Consider the following 21,569-nt stretch of genomic DNA (forward strand, 5'->3'; position numbering starts at 1 on the left):
AGCTGTATAAAGAGCAGGGGTTTACCTGTGAGGGAGTGGAGCAGAGCGGCTGTATAAATAGTGGAGTTTACCTGTGAGGGAGCAGAGCGGCTGTATAAAGAGCGGGAGTTTACCTGTGAGGGAGCAGAGCGGCTGTATAAAGAGCCGGAGATTACCTGTGAGGGAGTGGAGTGGCTGTATAAAGAGCGGAGTTTACCTGTGAGGGAGTGGAGCAGTTTTATAATGAGCGGAGTATTTCTGTGAGGGAGTGGAGCAGCTTTATAAAGAGCGGGAGTTTACCTGTGAGAGAGTGGAGCTGCTGTCTAAAGAACGGGCGTTTACCTGTGAGGGAGTGGAGTGGCTGTATAAAGAGTGGAGTTTGCCTTTGAGGGAGTGGAGCCGCTGCATAAAGAGCAGGGGTTTACCTGTGAGGGAGTGGAGCAGGTGAATAAAGAGCAGAGATTACCTGTGAAGGAGCAGAGTGGGTGTATAAAGAGCTGAGTTTGCCTGTGAAGGAGTGGAGCAGCTGCATAAAGAACGGGAGTTTACCTGTGAGGGAGTGGAGCTGCTGTATAAAGAGTGGTGTTTACCTGTGAGGGAGTGGAGCTGTTGTATAAAGAGCGGGAGTTTACCTGTGAGGGAGTGGAGCCGCTGTATAAAGAGCGGGAGTTTACCTGTGAGGGAGTCGAGCCGTTGTATAAAGAGCAGGAGTTTACCTGTGAGGGAGGAGAGCGGGTGTATAAAGAATGGAGTTTACCTGTGATGAAGCGGAGCAGCTGTATAAAGAGCGGGAGTTTACCTGTGTGGAAGCAGAGCGGCTGTATAAATAGCGGAGTTTACCTGTGAGTGAGCAGAGCAGCTGTATAAAGAACGGGAATATACCTCTGAGGGAGTGGAGCCGCTGTATAAAGAGAGGGAGTTTACCTGTGAGAGAGTGGAGCAGGTGTATAAAGAGCGGGAGTTTACCTGTGAGGGAGCGTAGCAGCTGTATAAAGAGCGGAAGTTTAGCTGTGAGGGAGTGGAGTGGTCATATAAAGAGTGGGAGTTTACCTGTGAGGGAGCAGAACGGCTGTATAGAGAGTGGAGTTTAAATTTGAGGGAGTGGAGCAGCTGTATAAAGAGTGGAGTTTACATGTGAGGGAGCAGAGTGGCTGTATAAAGGGTGGGAGTTTCTTGTGAGGGAGTGGAGCAGCTGTATAAAGAGCAGGGGTTTACCTGTGAGGGAGTGGAGCAGAGCGGCTGTATAAAATTGGAGTTTACCTGTGAGGGAGCAGAGCGGCAGTATAAAGAGCCTGAGTTTACCTGTGAGGGAGCAGAGCGGCTGTATAAAGAGCGGGAGTTTACCTGTGAGGGAGCAGAGCGGCTGTATAAAGAGCCGGAGATTACCTGTGAGGGAGTGGAGTGGCTGTATAAAGAGCGGAGTTTACCTGTGAGGGTGTGGAGCAGTTTTATAATGAGCGGAGTATTTCTGTGAGGGAGTGGAGCAGCTTTATAAAGAGCGGGAGTTTACCTGTGAGTGAGTGGAGCTGCTGTCTAAAGAACGGGCGTTTACCTGTGAGGGAGTGGAGTGGCTGTATAAAGAGTGGAGTTTGCCTTTGAGGGAGTGGAGCCGCTGCATAAAGAGCAGGGGTTTACCTGTGAGGGAGTGGAGCAGGTGAATAAAGAGCAGAGATTACCTGTGAAGGAGCAGAGTGGGTGTATAAAGAGCTGAGTTTGCCTGTGAAGGAGTGGAGCAGCTGCATAAAGAACGGGAGTTTACCTGTGAGGGAGTGGAGCTGCTGTATAAAGAGTGGTGTTTACCTGTGAGGGAGTGGAGCTGTTGTATAAAGAGCGGGAGTTTACCTGTGAGGGAGTGGAGCCGCTGTATAAAGAGCGGGAGTTTACCTGTGAGGGAGTCGAGCCGTTGTATAAAGAGCAGGAGTTTACCTGTGAGGGAGGAGAGCGGGTGTATAAAGAATGGAGTTTACCTGTGATGAAGCGGAGCAGCTGTATAAAGAGCGGGAGTTTACCTGTGTGGAAGCAGAGCGGCTGTATAAAGAGCCGGAGATTACCTGTGAGGGAGTGGAGTGGCTGTATAAAGAGCGGAGTTTACCTGTGAGGGTGTGGAGCAGTTTTATAATGAGCGGAGTATTTCTGTGAGGGAGTGGAGCAGCTTTATAAAGAGCGGGTGTTTACCTGTGCGGGAGTGGAGCTGCTGTCTAAAGAACGGGCGTTTACCTGTGAGGGAGTGGAGTGGCTGTATAAAGAGTGGAGTTTGCCTTTGAGGGAGTGGAGCCGCTGCATAAAGAGCAGGGGTTTACCTGTGAGGGAGTGGAGCAGGTGAATAAAGAGCAGAGATTACCTGTGAAGGAGCAGAGTGGGTGTATAAAGAGCTGAGTTTGCCTGTGAAGGAGTGGAGCAGCTGCATAAAGAACGGGAGTTTACCTGTGAGGGAGTGGAGCTGCTGTATAAAGAGTGGTGTTTACCTGTGAGGGAGTGGAGCTGTTGTATAAAGAGCGGGAGTTTACCTGTGAGGGAGTGGAGCCGCTGTATAAAGAGCGGGAGTTTACCTGTGAGGGAGTCGAGCCGTTGTATAAAGAGCAGGAGTTTACCTGTGAGGGAGGAGAGCGGGTGTATAAAGAATGGAGTTTACCTGTGATGAAGCGGAGCAGCTGTATAAAGAGCGGGAGTTTACCTGTGTGGAAGCAGAGCGGCTGTATAAATAGCGGAGTTTACCTGTGAGTGAGCAGAGCAGCTGTATAAAGAACGGGAATATACCTCTGAGGGAGTGGAGCCGCTGTATAAAGAGAGGGAGTTTACCTGTGAGAGAGTGGAGCAGGTGTATAAAGAGCGGGAGTTTACCTGTGAGGGAGCGTAGCAGCTGTATAAAGAGCGGAAGTTTAGCTGTGAGGGAGTGGAGTGGTCATATAAAGAGTGGGAGTTTACCTGTGAGGGAGCAGAACGGCTGTATAGAGAGTGGAGTTTAAATTTGAGGGAGTGGAGCAGCTGTATAAAGAGTGGAGTTTACATGTGAGGGAGCAGAGTGGCTGTATAAAGGGTGGGAGTTTCTTGTGAGGGAGTGGAGCAGCTGTATAAAGAGCAGGGGTTTACCTGTGAGGGAGTGGAGCAGAGCGGCTGTATAAAATTGGAGTTTACCTGTGAGGGAGCAGAGCGGCAGTATAAAGAGCCTGAGTTTACCTGTGAGGGAGCAGAGTGGCTGTATAAAGGGTGGGAGTTTCTTGTGAGGGAGTGGAGCAGCTGTATAAAGAGCAGGTGTTTACCTGTGAGGGAGTGGAGCAGAGCGGCTGTAAAAAAAAGTGGAGTTTACCTGTGATGGAGCAGAGCGGCAGTATAAAGAGCCTGAGTTTACCTGTGAGGGAGCAGAGCTGCTGTATAAAGAGTGGAGTTTACCTGTGATGAAGCGGAGCGGCTGTATAAAGAGCAGGGGTTTACCTGTGATGAAGCGGAGCAGCTGTATAAAGACCGGGAGTTTACCTGTGAGTGAGCAGTGCAGCTGTATAAAGAACGGGAATATACCTCTGAGGTAGTGGAGCCGCTGTATAAAGAGCGGTAGTTTTCCTGTGAGGGAGTGGAGCAGCTGTATAAAGAGTGGGAGTTTAGCTGTGAGGGAGTGGAGCGGCTGTCTAAAGAGCGGGAGTTTACCTGTGAGGGAGTGGAGTGGCTGTATAAAGAGCGGAGTTTACCTGTGAGGGTGTGGAGCAGCTTTATAATGAGCGGAGCATTCCTGTGAGGGAGTGGAGCAGCTTTATAAAGAGCGGGAGTTTAGCTGTGAGGGAGTGGAGTGGTCATATAAAGAGTGGGAGTTTACCTGTGAGTTAGCAGAACGGCTGTATAGAGAGTGGAGTTTACATTTGAGGGAGTGGAGCAGCTGTATAAAGAGCGGGAGTTTACCTGTGAGGGAGAAGAGTGGCTGTATAAAGGGTGGGATTTTCTTGTGAGGGAGTGGAGCAGCTGTATAAAGAGCAGGGGTTTACCTGTGAGGGAGTGGAGCAGAGCGGCTGTATAAATAGTGGAGTTTACCTGTGAGGGAGCAGAGCGGCTGTATAAAGAGCGGGAGTTTACCTGTGAGGGAGCAGAGTGGCTGGCTAAAGAGCGGGTGTTTACCTGTGAGGGAGTGGAGTGGCTGTATAAAGAGCCGGAGATTACCTGTGAGGGTGTGGAGCAGTTTTATAATGAGCGGAGTATTTCTGTGAGGGAGTGGAGCAGCTTTATAAAGAGCGGGAGTTTACCTGTGAGGGAGTGGAGCTGCTGTCTAAAGAACGGGCGTTTACCTGTGAGGGAGTGGAGTGGCTGTATAAAGAGTGGAGTTTGCCTTTGAGGGAGTGGAGCCGCTGCATAAAGAGCAGGGGTTTACCTGTGAGGGAGTGGAGCAGGTGAATAAAGAGCAGAGATTACCTGTGAAGGAGCAGAGTGGGTGTATAAAGAGCTGAGTTTGCCTGTGAAGGAGTGGAGCAGCTGCATAAAGAACGGGAGTTTACCTGTGAGGGAGTGGAGCTGCTGTATAAAGAGTGGTGTTTACCTGTGAGGGAGTGGAGCTGTTGTATAAAGAGCGGGAGTTTACCTGTGAGGGAGTGGAGCCGCTGTATAAAGAGCGGGAGTTTACCTGTGAGGGAGTCGAGCCGTTGTATAAAGAGCAGGAGTTTACCTGTGAGGGAGGAGAGCGGGTGTATAAAGAATGGAGTTTACCTGTGATGAAGCGGAGCAGCTGTATAAAGAGCGGGAGTTTACCTGTGTGGAAGCAGAGCGGCTGTATAAATAGCGGAGTTTACCTGTGAGTGAGCAGAGCAGCTGTATAAAGAACGGGAATATACCTCTGAGGGAGTGGAGCCGCTGTATAAAGAGAGGGAGTTTACCTGTGAGAGAGTGGAGCAGGTGTATAAAGAGCGGAAGTTTAGCTGTGAGGGAGTGGAGTGGTCATATAAAGAGTGGGAGTTTACCTGTGAGGGAGCAGAACGGCTGTATAGAGAGTGGAGTTTAAATTTGAGGGAGTGGAGCAGCTGTATAAAGAGTGGAGTTTACATGTGAGGGAGCAGAGTGGCTGTATAAAGGGTGGGAGTTTCTTGTGAGGGAGTGGAGCAGCTGTATAAAGAGCAGGGGTTTACCTGTGAGGGAGTGGAGCAGAGCGGCTGTATAAAATTGGAGTTTACCTGTGAGGGAGCAGAGCGGCAGTATAAAGAGCCTGAGTTTACCTGTGAGGGAGCAGAGTGGCTGTATAAAGGGTGGGAGTTTCTTGTGAGGGAGTGGAGCAGCTGTATAAAGAGCAGGTGTTTACCTGTGAGGGAGTGGAGCAGAGCGGCTGTAAAAAAAAGTGGAGTTTACCTGTGATGGAGCAGAGCGGCAGTATAAAGAGCCTGAGTTTACCTGTGAGGGAGCAGAGTGGCTGTATAAAGGGTGGGAGTTTCTTGTGAGGGAGTGGAGCAGCTGTATAAAGAGCAGGTGTTTACCTGTGAGGGAGTGGAGCAGAGCGGCTGTAAAAAAAAGTGGAGTTTACCTGTGATGGAGCAGAGCGGCAGTATAAAGAGCCTGAGTTTACCTGTGAGGGAGCAGAGCTGCTGTATAAAGAGTGGAGTTTACCTGTGATGAAGCGGAGCGGCTGTATAAAGAGCGGGAGTTTACCTGTGATGAAGCGGAGCAGCTGTATAAAGAGTGGGAGTTTACCTGTGAGTGAGCAGTGCAGCTGTATAAAGAACGGGAATATACCTCTGAGGTAGTGGAGCCGCTGTATAAAGAGCGGTAGTTTTCCTGTGAGGGAGAGGAGCAGCTGTATAAAGAGTGGGAGTTTAGCTGTGAGGGAGTGGAGCGGCTGTCTAAAGAGCGGGAGTTTACCTGTGAGGGAGTGGAGTGGCTGTATAAAGAGCGGAGTTTACCTGTGAGGGTGTGGAGCAGCTTTATAATGAGCGGAGCATTCCTGTGAGGGAGTGGAGCAGCTTTATAAAGAGCGGGAGTTTAGCTGTGAGGGAGTGGAGTGGTCATATAAAGAGTGGGAGTTTACCTGTGAGTTAGCAGAACGGCTGTATAGAGAGTGGAGTTTACATTTGAGGGAGTGGAGCAGCTGTATAAAGAGCGGGAGTTTACCTGTGAGGGAGAAGAGTGGCTGTATAAAGGGTGGGATTTTCTTGTGAGGGAGTGGAGCAGCTGTATAAAGAGCAGGGGTTTACCTGTGAGGGAGTGGAGCAGAGCGGCTGTATAAATAGTGGAGTTTACCTGTGAGGGAGCAGAGCGGCTGTATAAAGAGCGGGAGTTTACCTGTGAGGGAGCAGAGCGGCTGTATAAAGAGCCGGAGATTACCTGTGAGGGAGTGGAGTGGCTGTATAAAGAGCGGAGTTTACCTGTGAGGGTGTGGAGCAGTTTTATAATGAGCGGAGTATTTCTGTGAGGGAGTGGAGCAGCTTTATAAAGAGCGGGAGTTTACCTGTGAGGGAGTGGAGCTGCTGTCTAAAGAACGGGCGTTTACCTGTGAGGGAGTGGAGTGGCTGTATAAAGAGTGGAGTTTGCCTTTGAGGGAGTGGAGCCGCTGCATAAAGAGCAGGGGTTTACCTGTGAGGGAGTGGAGCAGGTGAATAAAGAGCAGAGATTACCTGTGAAGGAGCAGAGTGGGTGTATAAAGAGCTGAGTTTGCCTGTGAAGGAGTGGAGCAGCTGCATAAAGAACGGGAGTTTACCTGTGAGGGAGTGGAGCTGCTGTATAAAGAGTGGTGTTTACCTGTGAGGGAGTGGAGCTGTTGTATAAAGAGCGGGAGTTTACCTGTGAGGGAGTGGAGCCGCTGTATAAAGAGCGGGAGTTTACCTGTGAGGGAGTCGAGCCGTTGTATAAAGAGCAGGAGTTTACCTGTGAGGGAGGAGAGCGGGTGTATAAAGAATGGAGTTTACCTGTGATGAAGCGGAGCAGCTGTATAAAGAGCGGGAGTTTACCTGTGTGGAAGCAGAGCGGCTGTATAAATAGCGGAGTTTACCTGTGAGTGAGCAGAGCAGCTGTATAAAGAACGGGAATATACCTCTGAGGGAGTGGAGCCGCTGTATAAAGAGAGGGAGTTTACCTGTGAGAGAGTGGAGCAGGTGTATAAAGAGCGGGAGTTTACCTGTGAGGGAGCGTAGCAGCTGTATAAAGAGCGGAAGTTTAGCTGTGAGGGAGTGGAGTGGTCATATAAAGAGTGGGAGTTTACCTGTGAGGGAGCAGAACGGCTGTATAGAGAGTGGAGTTTAAATTTGAGGGAGTGGAGCAGCTGTATAAAGAGTGGAGTTTACATGTGAGGGAGCAGAGTGGCTGTATAAAGGGTGGGAGTTTCTTGTGAGGGAGTGGAGCAGCTGTATAAAGAGCAGGGGTTTACCTGTGAGGGAGTGGAGCAGAGCGGCTGTATAAAATTGGAGTTTACCTGTGAGGGAGCAGAGCGGCAGTATAAAGAGCCTGAGTTTACCTGTGAGGGAGCAGAGTGGCTGTATAAAGGGTAGGAGTTTCTTGTGAGGGAGTGGAGCAGCTGTATAAAGAGCAGGTGTTTACCTGTGAGGGAGTGGAGCAGAGCGGCTGTAAAAAAAAGTGGAGTTTACCTGTGATGGAGCAGAGCGGCAGTATAAAGAGCCTGAGTTTACCTGTGAGGGAGCAGAGCTGCTGTATAAAGAGTGGAGTTTACCTGTGATAAAGCGGAGCGGCTGTATAAAGAGCAGGGGTTTACCTGTGTGGAAGCAGAGCGGCTGTATAAAGAGCGGGAGTTTACCTGTGATGAAGCGGAGCAGCTGTATAAATAGCGGAGTTTACCTGTGAGTGAGCAGAGCAGCTGTATAAAGAACGGGAATATACCTCTGAGGGAGTGGAGACTCTGTATAAAGAGAGGGAGTTTACCTGTGAAAGAGTGGAGCTGCTGTATAAAGAGCGGAAGTTTACCTGTGAGGGAGTGGAGCTGCTGCATAAAGAGCGGAGTTTACCTGTGAGGGTGTGGAGCAGCTTTATAATGAGCGGAGTATTCCTGTGAGGGAGTGGAGTGGCTGTATAAAGAGCGGAGTTTACCTGTGAGGGTGTGGAGCAGCTTTATAATGAGCGGAGTATTCCTGTGAGGGAGTGGAGCAGCTTTATAAAGAGCGGGTGTTTACCTGTGAGGGAGTGGAGCAGCTGTATAAAGAGGGGAGTTTACCTGTGAGGGAGTGGAGCTGCTGTATAAAGATCGGGAGTTTACCTGTGAGGGAGTGGAGCAGCTGTATAAAGAGGGGAGTTTACCTGTGAGGGAGTGGAGCTGCTGTATAAAGATCGGGAGTTTACCTGTGAGGGAGTGGAGTGGCTGTATAAAGAGCGGAGTTTACCTGTGAGGGTGTGGAGCAGCTTTATAATGAGCGGTGTATTCCTGTGAGGGTGTGGAGCAGCTTTATAATGAGCGGAGTATTCCTGTGAGGGAGTGGAGCTGCTGTATAAAGAGCGGGACTTTACCTGTGAGGGAGTGGAGCAGCTGCATAAAGAGTGGAGTTTACCAGTGAGGGTGTGGAGCCGCTGTATAAAGAGCAGGAGTTTACCTGTGAGGGAGTGGAGCCGCTGTATAAAGAGCAGGAGTTTACCTGTGAGGGAGTGGAGCTGCTGTAGAAAGAGTGGAGCTTACCTGTGATGGAGTGCAGCCGCTGTATAAAGAGCAGGGGTATACCTGTGAGGGAGTGGAGCAGGTGAATAAAGAGCAGAGTTTACCTGTGAAAGAGCAGAGCGGGTGTATAAAGAGCTGAGTTTACCTGTGAAGGAGTGGAGCAGCTGAAAACAACGGGAGTTCACCTGTGAGGGAGTGGAGCTGCTGTATAAAGAGTGGAGTTTACCTGTGAGGGAGTGGAGCTGCTGTATAAAGAACGGGAGTTTACCTGTGAGGGAGTAGAGCCGCTGTATAAAGAGTGGAGTTTACCTGTGAGGGAGTGGAGCTGCTGTATAAAGAACGGGAGTTTACCTGTGAGGGAGTAGAGCCGCTGTATAAAGAGCAGGAGTTTACCTGTGAGGGAGGAGAGCGGGTGTATAAAGAGTGGAGTTTACCTGTGATGAAGCGGAGCAGCTGTATAAAGAGCGGGAGTTTACCTTTGAGTGAGCAGAGCAGCTGTATAAAGAACGGGAATATACCTCTGAGGGAGTGGAGCCGCTGTATAAAGAGCGGCAGTTTACCTGTGAGGGAGTGGAGCAGCTGTATAAAGAGTGGGAGTTTACCTGTAAGGGAGTGGAGCGGCTGTCTAAAGAGCTGGAGTTTACCTGTGAGGGAGTGGATTGGATGTATAAATAGCGGAGTTTACCTGTGAGGGTGTGGAGTAGCTTTATAATGAGCGGAGTATTCCTGTGAGGGAGTGGAGCAGCTTTATAAAGAGCGGGAGTTTACCTGTGAGGGAGTGTAGCTGCTGTAAAAGAGCGGGACTTTACCTGTGAGGGAGTGGAGCAGCTGTATAAAGAGGGGAGTTTACCTGTGAGGGAGTGGAGCTGCTGTATAAAGATCGGGAGTTTACCTGTGAGGGAGTGGAGCAGCTGTATAAATAGTGGGAGTTTACCTGTGAGGGAGTAGAGTGGCTTTATAAAGAGCGGAGTTTACCTGTGAGGGTGTGGAGCAGCTTTATAATGAGCGGAGTATTCCTGTGAGGGAGTGGAGCAGCTTTATAAAGAGCGGGACTTTACCTGTGAGGGAGTGGAGCAGCTGCATAAAGAGTGGAGTTTACCAGTGAGGGAGTGGAGCCGCTGTATAAAGAGCAGGTGTTTACCTGTGAGGGAGTGGAGCTGCTGTAGAAAGAGTGGAGCTTACCTGTGATGGAGTGCAGCCGCTGTATAAAGAGCAGGGGTATACCTGTGAGGGAGTGGAGCAGGTGAATAAAGAGCAGAGTTTACCTGTGAAAGAGCAGAGCGGGTGTATAAAGAGCTGAGTTTACCTGTGAAGGAGTGGAGCAGCTGCATAAACAACGGGAGTTCACCTGTGAGGGAGTGGAGCTGCTGTATAAAGAGTGGAGTTTACCTGTGAGGGAGTGGAGCTGCTGTATAAAGAGCAGGAGTTTACCTGTGAGGGAGGAGAGCGGGTGTATAAAGAGTGGAGTTTACCTGTGATGAAGCGGAGCAGCTGTATAAAGAGCGGGAGTTTACCTTTGAGTGAGCAGAGCAGCTGTATAAAGAACGGGAGTTTACCTGTGAGGGAGTGGAGCGGCTGTCTAAAGAGCTGGAGTTTACCTGTGAGGGAGTGGATTGGCTGTATAAATAGCGGAGTTTACCTGTGAGGGTGTGGAGTAGCTTTATAATGAGCGGAGTATTCCTGTGAGGGAGTGGAGCAGCTTTATAAAGAGCGGGAGTTTACCTGTGAGGGAGTGTAGCTGCTGTAAAAGAGCGGGACTTTACCTGTGAGGAGTGGAGCTGCTGTATAAAGAGTGGAGTTTACCTGTGAGGGAGTGGAGCTGCTGTATAAAGAGCAGGGGTTTACCTGTGAGGGAGTGGAGCAGGTGAATAAAGAGCAGAGTTTCCCTGTGAAGGAGAGGAGCGGATGTATAAAGAGTGGAGTTTACCTGTGAGGGAGTGGAGTGGCTGTATAAAGAGCGGAGTTTACCTGTGAGGGTGTGGAGCAGCTGTATAAAGAGCGGGAGTTTACCTGTGAGGAGTGGAGCTGCTGTATAAAGAGTGGAGTTTATCTGTGAGGGAGTGGAGCTGCTGTATAAAGAGTGGAGTTTACCTGTGAGGGAGTGGAGCTGTTGTATAAATAGCGGGAGTTTACCTGTGAGTGAGTGGAGTGGAAATAAAGAGCGGAGTTTACCTGTGAGGGTGTGGAGCAGCTTTATAATGAGCGGAGTATTCCTGTGAGGGAGTATTGCAGCTTTATAAAGAGCGGGAGTTTACCTGTGAGCGACTGGAGCTGCTGTATAACGAGCAGGAGTTCACCTGTGAGGGAGTGGAGCCGCTGTATAAAGAGCAGGGGTTTACCTGTGAGGGAGTGGAGCAGGTGAATAAAGAGTAGAGTTTACCTGTGAAGGAGCAGAGCCGGTGTATAAAGAGCTGAGTTTACCTGTGAAGGAGTGGAGCAGCTGCATAAAGAACGGGAGGTTACCTGTGAGGGAGTGGAGCTGCTGTATAAAGAGCGAGAGATTACCTGTGAGGGAGTGGAGTGGCTGTATAAAGAGCAGAGTTTACCTGTGAGGGTGTGGAGCAGCTTTATAATGAGCGGAGTATTCCTGTGAGCGAGTGGAGCAGCTTTATAAAGAGCGGGTGTTTACCTGTGAGGGAGTGGAGCAGCTGTATAAAGAGTGGAGTTTACCTGTGAGGCTGTGGAGCAGCTTTATAATGAGCGGAGTATTCCTGTGAGGGAGTGGAGCAGCTGTATAAAGAGCGGGAGTTTATCTGTGAGGGAGTGGAGCTGCTGTATAAAGAGCGGGAGTTTACCTGTGAGGAGTGGAGCTGCTGTATAAAGAGTGGAGTTTATCTGTGAGGGAGTGGAGCTGCTGTATAAAGAGCAGGAGTTTACCTGTGAGGGAGTGGAGCCGCTGTATAAAGAGTGGAGTTTATCTGTGAGGGAGTGGAGCTGCTGTATAAAGAGCGGGAGTTTACCTGTGAGGAGTGGAGCTGCTGTATAAAGAGTGGAGTTTACCTGTGAGGGTGTGGAGCTGTTGTATAAATAGCGGGAGTTTACCTGTGAGGAGTGGAGCTGCTGTATAAAGAGTGGAGTTTATCTGTGAGGGAGTGGAGCTGCTGTATAAAGAGCGGGAGTTTACCTGTGAGGAGTGGAGCTGCTGTATAAAGAGTGGAGTTTATCTGTGAGGTAGTGTAGCTGCTGTATAAAGAGCGGGAGTTTACCTGTGAGGAGTGTAGCTGCTGTATAAAGAGTGGAGTTTACCTGTGAGGGAGTGGAGCTGTTGTATAAATAGCGGGAGTTTACCTGTGAGTGAGTGGAGTGGAAATAAAGAGCGGAGTTTACCTGTGAGGGTGTGGAGCAGCTTTATAATGAGCGGAGTATTCCAGTGAGGGAGTAGTGCAGCTTTATAAAGAGCGGGAGTTTACCTGTGAGTGAGTGGAGTGGAAATAAAGAGCGGAGTTTACCTGTGAGGGTGTGGAGCAGCTTTATAATGAGCGGAGTATTCCTGTGAGGGAGTAGTGCAGCTTTATAAAGAGCGGGAGTTTACCTGTGAGCGACTGGAGCTGCTGTATAACGAGCGGGAGTTTACCTGTGAGGGAGTGGAGCCGCTGTATAAAGAGCAGGGGTTTACCTGTGAGTGAGTGGAGCAGCTGTATAAAGAGCAGGGGTTTACCTGTGAAGGAGTGGAGCAGGTGAATAAAGAGTAGAGTTTACCTGTGAAGGAGCAGAGCGGGTGTATAAAGAGCTGAGTTTACCTGTGAAGGAGTGGAGCAGCTGCATAAAGAACGGGAGGTTACCTGTGAGGGGTTGGAGCTGCTGTATAAAGAGTGGAGTTTACCTGTGAGGGAGTGGAGCCGCTGTATAAAGAGCGAGAGTTTACCTGTGAGGGAGTGGAGCTGCTGTATAAAGGTCGGGAGTTTACCTGTGAGGGAGTGGAGCAGCTGTATAAATAGTGGGAGTTTACCTGTGAGGGAGTGGAGTGGCTGTATAAAGAGCGGAGTTTACCTGTGAGGGTGTGGAGCAGCTTTATAATGAGCGGAGTATTCCTGTGAGGGAGTGGAGCAGCTTTATAAAGAGCGGGACTTTACCTGTGAGGGAGTGGAGCAGCTGCATAAAGAGTGGAGTTTACCAGTGAGGGAGTGGAGCCGCTGTATAAAGAGCAGGAGTTTACCTGTGAGGGAGTGGAGCTGCTGTAGAAAGAGTGGAGCTTACCTGTGATGGAGTGCAGCCGCTGTATAAAGAGCAGGGGTATACCTGTGAGGGAGTGGAGCAGGTGAATAAAGAGCAGAGTTTACCTGTGAAAGAGCAGAGCGGGTGTATAAAGAGCTGAGTTTACCTGTGAAGGAGTGGAGCAGCTGCATAAACAACGGGAGTTCACCTGTGAGGGAGTGGAGCTGCTGTATAAAGAGTGGAGTTTACCTGTGAGGGAGTGGAGCTGCTGTATAAAGAACGGGAGTTTACCTGTGAGGGAGTAGAGCCGCTGTATAAAGAGTGGAGTTTACCTGTGAGGGAGTGGAGCTGCTGTATAAAGAACGGGAGTTTACCTGTGAGGCAGTAGAGCCGCTGTATAAAGAGCAGGAGTTTACCTGTGAGGGAGGAGAGCGGGTGTATAAAGAGTGGAGTTTACCTGTGATGAAGCGGAGCAGCTGTATAAAGAGCGGGAGTTTACCTTTGAGTGAGCAGAGCAGCTGTATAAAGAACGGGAATATACCTCTGAGGGAGTGGAGCCGCTGTATAAAGAGCGGCAGTTTACCTGTGAGGGAGTGGAGCAGCTGTATAAAGAGTGGGAGTTTACCTGTGAGGGAGTGGAGCGGCTGTCTAAAGAGCTGGAGTTTACCTGTGAGGGAGTGGATTGGCTGTATAAATAGCGGAGTTTACCTGTGAGGGTGTGGAGTAGCTTTATAATGAGCGGAGTATTCCTGTGAGGGAGTGGAGCAGCTTTATAAAGAGCGGGAGTTTACCTGTGAGGGAGTGTAGCTGCTGTAAAAGAGCGGGACTTTACCTGTGAGGAGTGGAGCTGCTGTATAAAGAGTGTAGTTTACCTGTGAGGGAGTGGAGCTGCTGTATAAAGAGCAGGGGTTTACCTGTGAGGGAGTGGAGCAGGTGAATAAAGAGCAGAGTTTCCCTGTGAAGGAGAAGAGCGGGTGTATAAAGAGTGGAGTTTACCTGTGAGGGAGTGGAGCTGCTGTATAAAGAGCGGGAGTTTACCTGTGAGGGAGTGGAGTGGCTGTATAAAGAGCGGAGTTTACCTGTGAGGGTGTGGAGCAGCTGTATAAAGAGCGGGAGTTTACCTGTGAGGAGTGGAGCTGCTGTATAAAGAGTGGAGTTTATCTGTGAGGGAGTGGAGCTGCTGTATAAAGAGCGGGAGTTTACCTGTGAGGAGTGGAGCTGCTGTATAAAGAGTGGAGTTTACCTGTGAGGGAGTGGAGCTGTTGTATAAATAGCGGGAGTTTACCTGTGAGTGAGTGGAGTGGAAATAAAGAGCGGAGTTTACCTGTGAGGGTGTGGAGCAGCTTTATAATGAGCGGAGTATTCCTGTGAGTGAGGAGTGCAGCTTTATAAAGAGCGGGAGTTTACCTGTGGGCGACTGGAGCTGCTGTATAACGAGCGGGAGTTTACCTGTGAGGGAGTGGAGCCGCTGTATAAAGAGCAGGGGTTTACCTGTGAGGGAGTGGAGCAGGTGAATAAAGAGTAGAGTTTACCTGTGAAGGAGCAGAGCCGGTGTATAAAGAGCTGAGTTTACCTGTGAAGGAGTGGAGCAGCTGCATAAAGAACGGGAGTTTACCTGTGAGGGAGTGGAGCTGCTGTATAAAGAGTGGAGTTTACCTGTGAGGGAGTGGAGCCGCTGTATAAAGAGCGAGAGTTTACCTGTGAGGGAGTGGAGTGGCTGTATAAAGAGCAGAGTTTACCTGTGAGGGTGTGGAGCAGCTTTATAATGAGCGGAGTATTCCTGTGAGGGAGTGGAGCAGCTTTATAAAGAGCGGGTGTTTACCTGTGAGGGAGTGGAGCAGCTGTATAAAGAGGGGAGTTTACCTGTGAGGGAGTGGAGCAGCTGTATAAATAGTGGGAGTTTACCTGTGAGGGAGTGGAGTGGCTGTATAAAGAGCGGAGTTTACCTGTGAGGGAGTGGAGCAGCTTTATAAAGAGCGGGTGTTTACCTGTGAGGGAGTGGAGCAGCTGTATAAAGAGGGGAGTTTACCTGTGAGGGAGTGGAGCAGCTGTATAAATAGTGGGAGTTTACCTGTGAGGGAGTGGAGTGGCTGTATAAAGAGCGGAGTTTACCTGTGAGGGAGTGGAGCTGCTGTATAAAGATCGGGAGTTTACCTGTGAGGGAGTGGAGCAGCTGTATAAATAGTGGGAGTTTACCTGTGAGGGAGTGGAGTGGCTGTCTAAAGAGTGGAGTTTATCTGTGAGGAGTGGAGCTGCTGTATAAAGAGTGGAGTTTATCTGTGAGGGAGTGGAGCTGCTGTATAAAGAGTGGAGTTTACCTGTGAGGAGTGGAGCTGCTGTATAAAGAGTGGAGTTTATCTGTGAGGGAGTGGAGCTGCTGTATAAAGAGCAGGGGTTTACCTGTGAGGGAGTGGAGCCGCTGTATAAAGAGTGGAGTTTATCTGTGAGGGAGTGGAGCTGCTGTATAAAGAGCGGGAGTTTACCTGTGAGGAGTGGAGCTGCTGTATAAAGAGTGGAGTTTACCTGTGAGGGAGTGGAGCTGTTGTATAAATAGCGGGAGTTTACCTGTGAGTAGTGGAGCTGCTGTATAAAGAGTGGAGTTTATCTGTGAGGGAGTGGAGCTGCTGTATAAAGAGCGGGAGTTTACCTGTGAGGAGTGGAGCTGCTGTATAAAGAGTGGAGTTTACCTGTGAGGGAGTGGAGCTGTTGTATAAATAGCGGGAGTTTACCTGTGAGTGAGTGGAGTGGAAATAAAGAGCGGTGTTTACCTGTGAGGGTGTGGAGCAGCTTTATAATGAGCGGAGTATTCCAGTGAGGGAGTAGTGCAGCTTTATAAAGAGCGGGAGTTTACCTGTGAGCGACTGGAGCTGCTGTATAAAGAGCGGAGTTTACCTGTGAGGAGTGGAGCTGCTGTATAACGAGCGGGAGTTTACCTGTGAGGGAGTGGAGCCGCTGTATAAAGAGCAGGGGTTTACCTGTGAGGGAGTGGAGCAGGTGAATAAAGAGTAGAGTTTACCTGTGAAGGAGCAGAGCGGGTGTATAAAGAGCTGAGTTTACCTGTGAAGGAGTGGAGCAGCTGCATAAAGAACGGGAGGTTACCTGTGAGGGGTTGGAGCTGCTGTATAAAGAGTGGAGTTTACCTGTGAGGGAGTGGAGCCGCTGTATAAAGGTCGGGAGTTTACCTGTGAGGGAGTGGAGTGGCTGTATAAAGAGTGGGAGTTTACCTGTGAGGGAGTGGAGTGGCTGTATAAAGAGCGGAGTTTACCTGTGAGGGTGTGGAGTGGCTGTATAAAGAGCGGAGTTTACCTGTGAGGGTGTGGAGCAGCTTTATAATGAGCGGAGTATTCCTGTGAGGGAGTGGAGCAGCTTTATAAAGAGCGGGACTTTACCTGTGAGGGAGTGGAGCAGCTGCATAAAGAGTGGAGTATACCAGTGAGGGAGTGGAGCCGCTGTATAAAGAGCAGGAGTTTACCTGTGAGGGAGTGGAGCTGCTGTAGAAAGAGCGGGAGTTTACCTGTGAGGGAGTGGAGCTGCTGTATAAAGAGCGGGAGCTTACCTGTGAGGGAGTGGAGCTGCTGTATAAAGAGCAGGAGGTTACCTGTGAGGGAGTGCAGCCGCTGTATAAAGAGCAGGGGTATACCTGTGAGGGAGTGGAGCAGGTGAATAAAGAGCAGAGTTTACCTGTGAAAGAGCAGAGCGGGTGTATAAAGAGCTGAGTTTACCTGTGAAGGAGTGGAGCAGCTGCATAAACAACGGGAGTTCACCTGTGAGGGAGTGGAGCTGCTGTATAAAGAGTGGAGTTTACCTGTGAGGGAGTGGAGCTGCTGTATAAAGAACGGGAGTTTACCTGTGAGGGAGTAGAGCCGCTGTATAAAGAGTGGAGTTTACCTGTGAGGGAGTGGAGCTGCTGTATAAAGAACGGGAGTTTACCTGTGAGGGAGTAGAGCTGCTGTATAAAGAGCAGGAGTTTACCTGTGAGGGAGGAGAGCGGGTGTATAAAGAGTGGAGTTTACCTGTGATGAAGCGGAGCAGCTGTATAAAGAGCGGGAGTTTACCTTTGAGTGAGCAGAGCAGCTGTATAAAGAACGGGAATATACCTCTGAGGGAGTGGAGCCGCTGTATAAAGAGCGGCAGTTTACCTGTGAGGGAGTGGAGCAGCTGTATAAAGAGTGGGAGTTTACCTGTGAGGGAGTGGAGCGGCTGTCTAAAGAGCTGGAGTTTACCTGTGAGGGAGTGGATTGGCTGTATAAATAGCGGAGTTTACCTGTGAGGGTGTGGAGTAGCTTTATAATGAGCGGAGTATTCCTGTGAGGGAGTGGAGCAGCTTTATAAAGAGCGGGAGTTTACCTGTGAGGGAGTGTAGCTGCTGTAAAAGAGCGGGACTTTACCTGTGAGGAGTGGAGCTGCTGTATAAAGAGTGGAGTTTACCTGTGAGGGAGTGGAGCTGCTGTATAAAGAGCAGGGGTTTACCTGTGAGGGAGTGGAGCAGGTGAATAAAGAGCAGAGTTTCCCTGTGAAGGAGAAGAGCGGGTGTATAAAGAGTGGAGTTTACCTGTGAGGGAGTGGAGTGGCTGTATAAAGAGCGGAGTTTACCTGTGAGGGTGTGGAGCAGCTGTATAAAGAGCGGGAGTTTACCTGTGAGGAGTGGAGCTGCTGTATAAAGAGTGGAGTTTATCTGTGAGGGAGTGGAGCTGCTGTATAAAGAGCGGGAGTTTACCTGTGAGGAGTGGAGCTGCTGTATAAAGAGTGGAGTTTACCTGTGAGGGAGTGGAGCTGTTGTATAAATAGCGGGAGTTTACCTGTGAGTGAGTGGAGTGGAAATAAAGAGCGGAGTTTACCTGTGAGGGTGTGGAGCAGCTTTATAATGAGCGGAGTATTCCTGTGAGTGAGGAGTGCAGCTTTATAAAGAGCGGGAGTTTACCTGTGGGCGACTGGAGCTGCTGTATAACGAGCGGGAGTTTACCTGTGAGGGAGTGGAGCCGCTGTATAAAGAGCAGGGGTTTACCTGTGAGGGAGTGGAGCAGGTGAATAAAGAGTAGAGTTTACCTGTGAAGGAGAAGAGCGGGTGTATAAAGAGCTGAGTTTACCTGTGAAGGAGTGGAGCAGCTGCATAAAGAACGGGAGGTTACCTGTGAGGGAGTGGAGCTGCTGTATAAAGAGTGGAGTTTACCTGTGAGGGAGTGGAGCCGCTGTATAAAGAGCGAGAGTTTACCTGTGAGGGAGTGGAGTGGCTGTATAAAGAGCAGAGTTTACGTGTGAGGGTGTGGAGCAGCTTTATAATGAGCGGAGTATTCCTGTGAGGGAGTGGAGCAGCTTTATAAAGAGCGGGTGTTTACCTGTGAGGGAGCGGAGCAGCTGTATAAAGAGGGGAGTTTACCTGTGAGGGAGTGGAGCAGCTGTATAAATAGTGGGAGTTTACCTGTGAGGGAGTGGAGTGGCTGTATAAAGAGCGGAGTTTACCTGTGAGGGAGTGGAGCTGCTGTATAAAGATCGGGAGTTTACCTGTGAGGGAGTGGAGCAGCTGTATAAATAGTGGGAGTTTACCTGTGAGGGAGTGGAGTGGCTGTATAAATAGTGGGAATTTACCTGTGAGGAGTGGAGCTGCTGTATAAAGAGTGGAGTTTACCTGTGAGGGTGTGGAGCAGCTTTATAATGAGCGGAGTATTCCTGTGAGGGAGTGGAGCAGCTTTATAAAGAGCGGGACTTAACCTGTGAGGGAGTGGAGCATCTGCATAAAGAGTGGAGTTTACCAGTGAGGGAGTGGAGCTGCTGTAGAAAGAGTGGAGTTTACCTGTGATGGAGTGCAGCCGCTGTATAAAGAGCAGGGGTATACCTGTGAGGGAGTGGAGCAGGTGAATAAAGAGCAGAGTTTACCTGTGAAAGAGCAGAGCGGGTGTATAAAGAGCTGAGTTTACCTGTGAAGGAGTGGAGCAGCTGCATAAACAACGGGAGTTCACCTGTGAGGGAGTGGAGCTGCTGTATAAAGAGTGGAGTTTACCTGTGAGGGAGTGGAGCTGCTGTATAAAGAACGGGAGTTTACCTGTGAGGGAGTAGAGCCGCTGTATAAAGAGCAGGAGTTTACCTGTGAGGGAGGAGAGCGGGTGTATAAAGAGTGGAGTTTACCTGTGATAAAGAGGAGCAGCTGTATAAAGAGCGGGAGTTTACCTTTGAGTGAGCAGAGCAGCTGTATAAAGAACGGGAATATACCTCTGAGGGAGTGGAGCCGCTGTATAAAGAGCGGCAGTTTACCTTTGAGTGAGCAGAGCAGCTGTATAAAGAACGGGAATATACCTCTGAGGGAGTGGAGCCGCTGTATAAAGAACGGCAGTTTACCTGTGAGGGAGTGGAGCAGCTGTATAAAGAGTGGGAGTTTACCTGTGAGGGAGTGGAGCGGCTGTCTAAAGAGCTGGAGTTTACCTGTGAGGGAGTGGATTGGCTTTATAAATAGCGGAGTTTACCTGTGAGGGTGTGGAGTAGCTTTATAATGAGCGGAGTATTCCTGTGAGGGAGTGGAGCAGCTTTATAAAGAGCGGGAGTTTACCTGTGAGGAGTGGAGCTGCTGTATAAAGAGTGGAGTTTACCTGTGAGGGAGTGGAGCTGCTGTATAAAGAGCAGGGGTTTACCTGTGAGGGAGTGGAGCAGGTGAATAAAGAGCAGAGTTTCCCTGTGAAGGAGAAGAGCAGGTGTATAAAGAGTGGAGTTTACCCGTGAGGGAGTGGAGCTGCTGTATAAAGAGCGGGAGTTTACCTTTGAGGGAGTGGAGTGGCTGTATAAAGAGCGGAGTTTACCTGTGAGGGTGTGGAGCAGGTGTATAAAGAGCGGGAGTTTACCTGTGAGGGAGTGGAGCAGCTGTATAAAGAGCTGGGGTTTACCTGTGAGGGAGTGGAGCGGCTGTCTTAAGAGCCGGAGTTTACCTGTGAGGGAGTGGAGTGGCTGTAGAAAGAGCGGAGTTTACCTGTGAGTGTGTGGAGCAGCTTTATAATGAGTGGAGTATTCCTGTGCGGGAGTGGAGCAGCTTTATAAAGAGCGGGAGTTTACCTGTGAGGGAGTGGAGCTGCTGTATAAAGAGCAGGAGTTTACCTGTGAGGGAGTGGAGCAGCTTTATAAAGAGTAGAGTTTACCTGTGAGGGAGTGGAGCCGCTGTATAAAGAGCAGGAGTTTACCTGTGAGGGAGTGGAGCTGCTGTATAAAGAGTGGAGTTTACCTGTGAAGGAGTGGAGCCGCTGTATAAAGAGCAGGACTTTACCTGTGAGGGAGTGGAGCAGGTGAATACAGAGCAGAGTTTACCTGTGAAAGAGCAGAGCTTGAGTATAAAGAGTTGAGTTTACCTGTGAAGGAGTGGAGCAGCTGCATAAAGAATGGGAGTTTACCTGTGAGGGAGGGGAGCTGCTGTATAAAGAGTGGAGTTTACCTGTGAGGGAGTGGAGCTTCTGTATAAAGAGTGGAGTTTACCTGTGAGGGAGTGGAGCAGCCGTCTACAGAGCGGGAGTTTTCCCGTGAGGGAGTAGAGTGGCTGTATAAAGAGTGGAGTTTACCTGTGAGGGAGTGGAGCTGCTGTATAAAGAGCGGGAGTTTACCTCTGAGGGAGTGGAGCCGCTGTATAAAGAGCAGGAGTTTACCTGTGAGTGAGGAGAGTGGGTGTATAAAGACTGGAGTTTACCTGTGATGAAGCGGAGCAGCTGTATAAAGAGCGGATTTTACCTGTGAGTGAGCAGAGCAGCTGTATAAAGAACGGGAATATACCTCTGAGGGAGTGGAGTGGCTGAATAAAGAGCGGAGTTTACCTGTGAAGGAGTGGAGCAGCTTTATAAAGATCGGGACTTTACCTGTGAGGGAGTGGAGCAGCTGTATAAAGAGTGGAGTTTACCTGTGAGGCTGTGGAGCAGCTTTATAATGAGCGGAGTATTCCTGTGAGGGAGTGGAGCAGCTTTATAAAGAGCGGGAGTTTATCTGTGAGGGAGTGGAGCTGCTGTATAAAGAGCGGGAGTTTACCTGTGAGGAGTGGAGCTGCTGTATAAAGAGTGGAGTTTACCTGTGAGGGAGTGGAGCTGCTGTATAAAGAGCGGGAGTTTACCTGTGAGGGAGTGGAGTGGCTGTATAAAGAGCGGAGTTTACCTCTGAGGGTGTGGAGCAGCTGTATAAAGAGCGGGAGTTTACCTGTGAGGAGTGGAGCTGCTGTATAAAGAGTGGAGTTTATCTGTGAGGGAGTGGAGCTGCTGTATAAAGAGTGGAGTTTACCTGTGAGGGAGTGGAGCTGTTGTATAAATAGCGGGAGTTTACCTGTGAGTGAGTGGAGTGGAAATAAAGAGCGGAGTTTACCTGTGAGGGTGTGGAGCAGCTTTATAATGAGCGGAGTATTCCTGTGAGGGAGTAGTGCAGCTTTATAAAGAGCAGGAGTTTACCTGTGAGCGACTGGAGCTGCTGTATAACGAGCAGGAGTTTACCTGTGAGGTAGGGGAGCTGCTGTATAAAGAGCAGGGGTTTACCTGTGAGGGAGTGGAGCAGGTGAATAAAGAGTAGAGTTTACCTGTGAAGGAGCAGAGCCGGTGTATAAAGAGCTGAGTTTACCTGTGAAGGAGTGGAGCAGCTGCATAAAGAACGGGAGGTTACCTGTGAGGGAGTGGAGCTGCTGTATAAAGAGCGAGAGTTTACCTGTGAGGGAGTGGAGTGGCTGTATAAAGAGCAGAGTTTACCTGTGAGGGTGTGGAGCAGCTTTATAATGAGCGGAGTATTCCTGTGAGGGAGTGGAGCAGCTTTATAAAGAGCGGGTGTTTACCTGTGAGGGAGTGGAGCAGCTGTATAAAGAGTGGAGTTTACCTGTGAGGCTGTGGAGCAGCTTTATAATGAGCGGAGTATTCCTGTGAGGGAGTGGAGC

Source organism: Carcharodon carcharias, chromosome 4, assembly GCF_017639515.1.
Source record: "Carcharodon carcharias isolate sCarCar2 chromosome 4, sCarCar2.pri, whole genome shotgun sequence".
NCBI lineage: Eukaryota > Metazoa > Chordata > Chondrichthyes > Lamniformes > Lamnidae > Carcharodon > Carcharodon carcharias.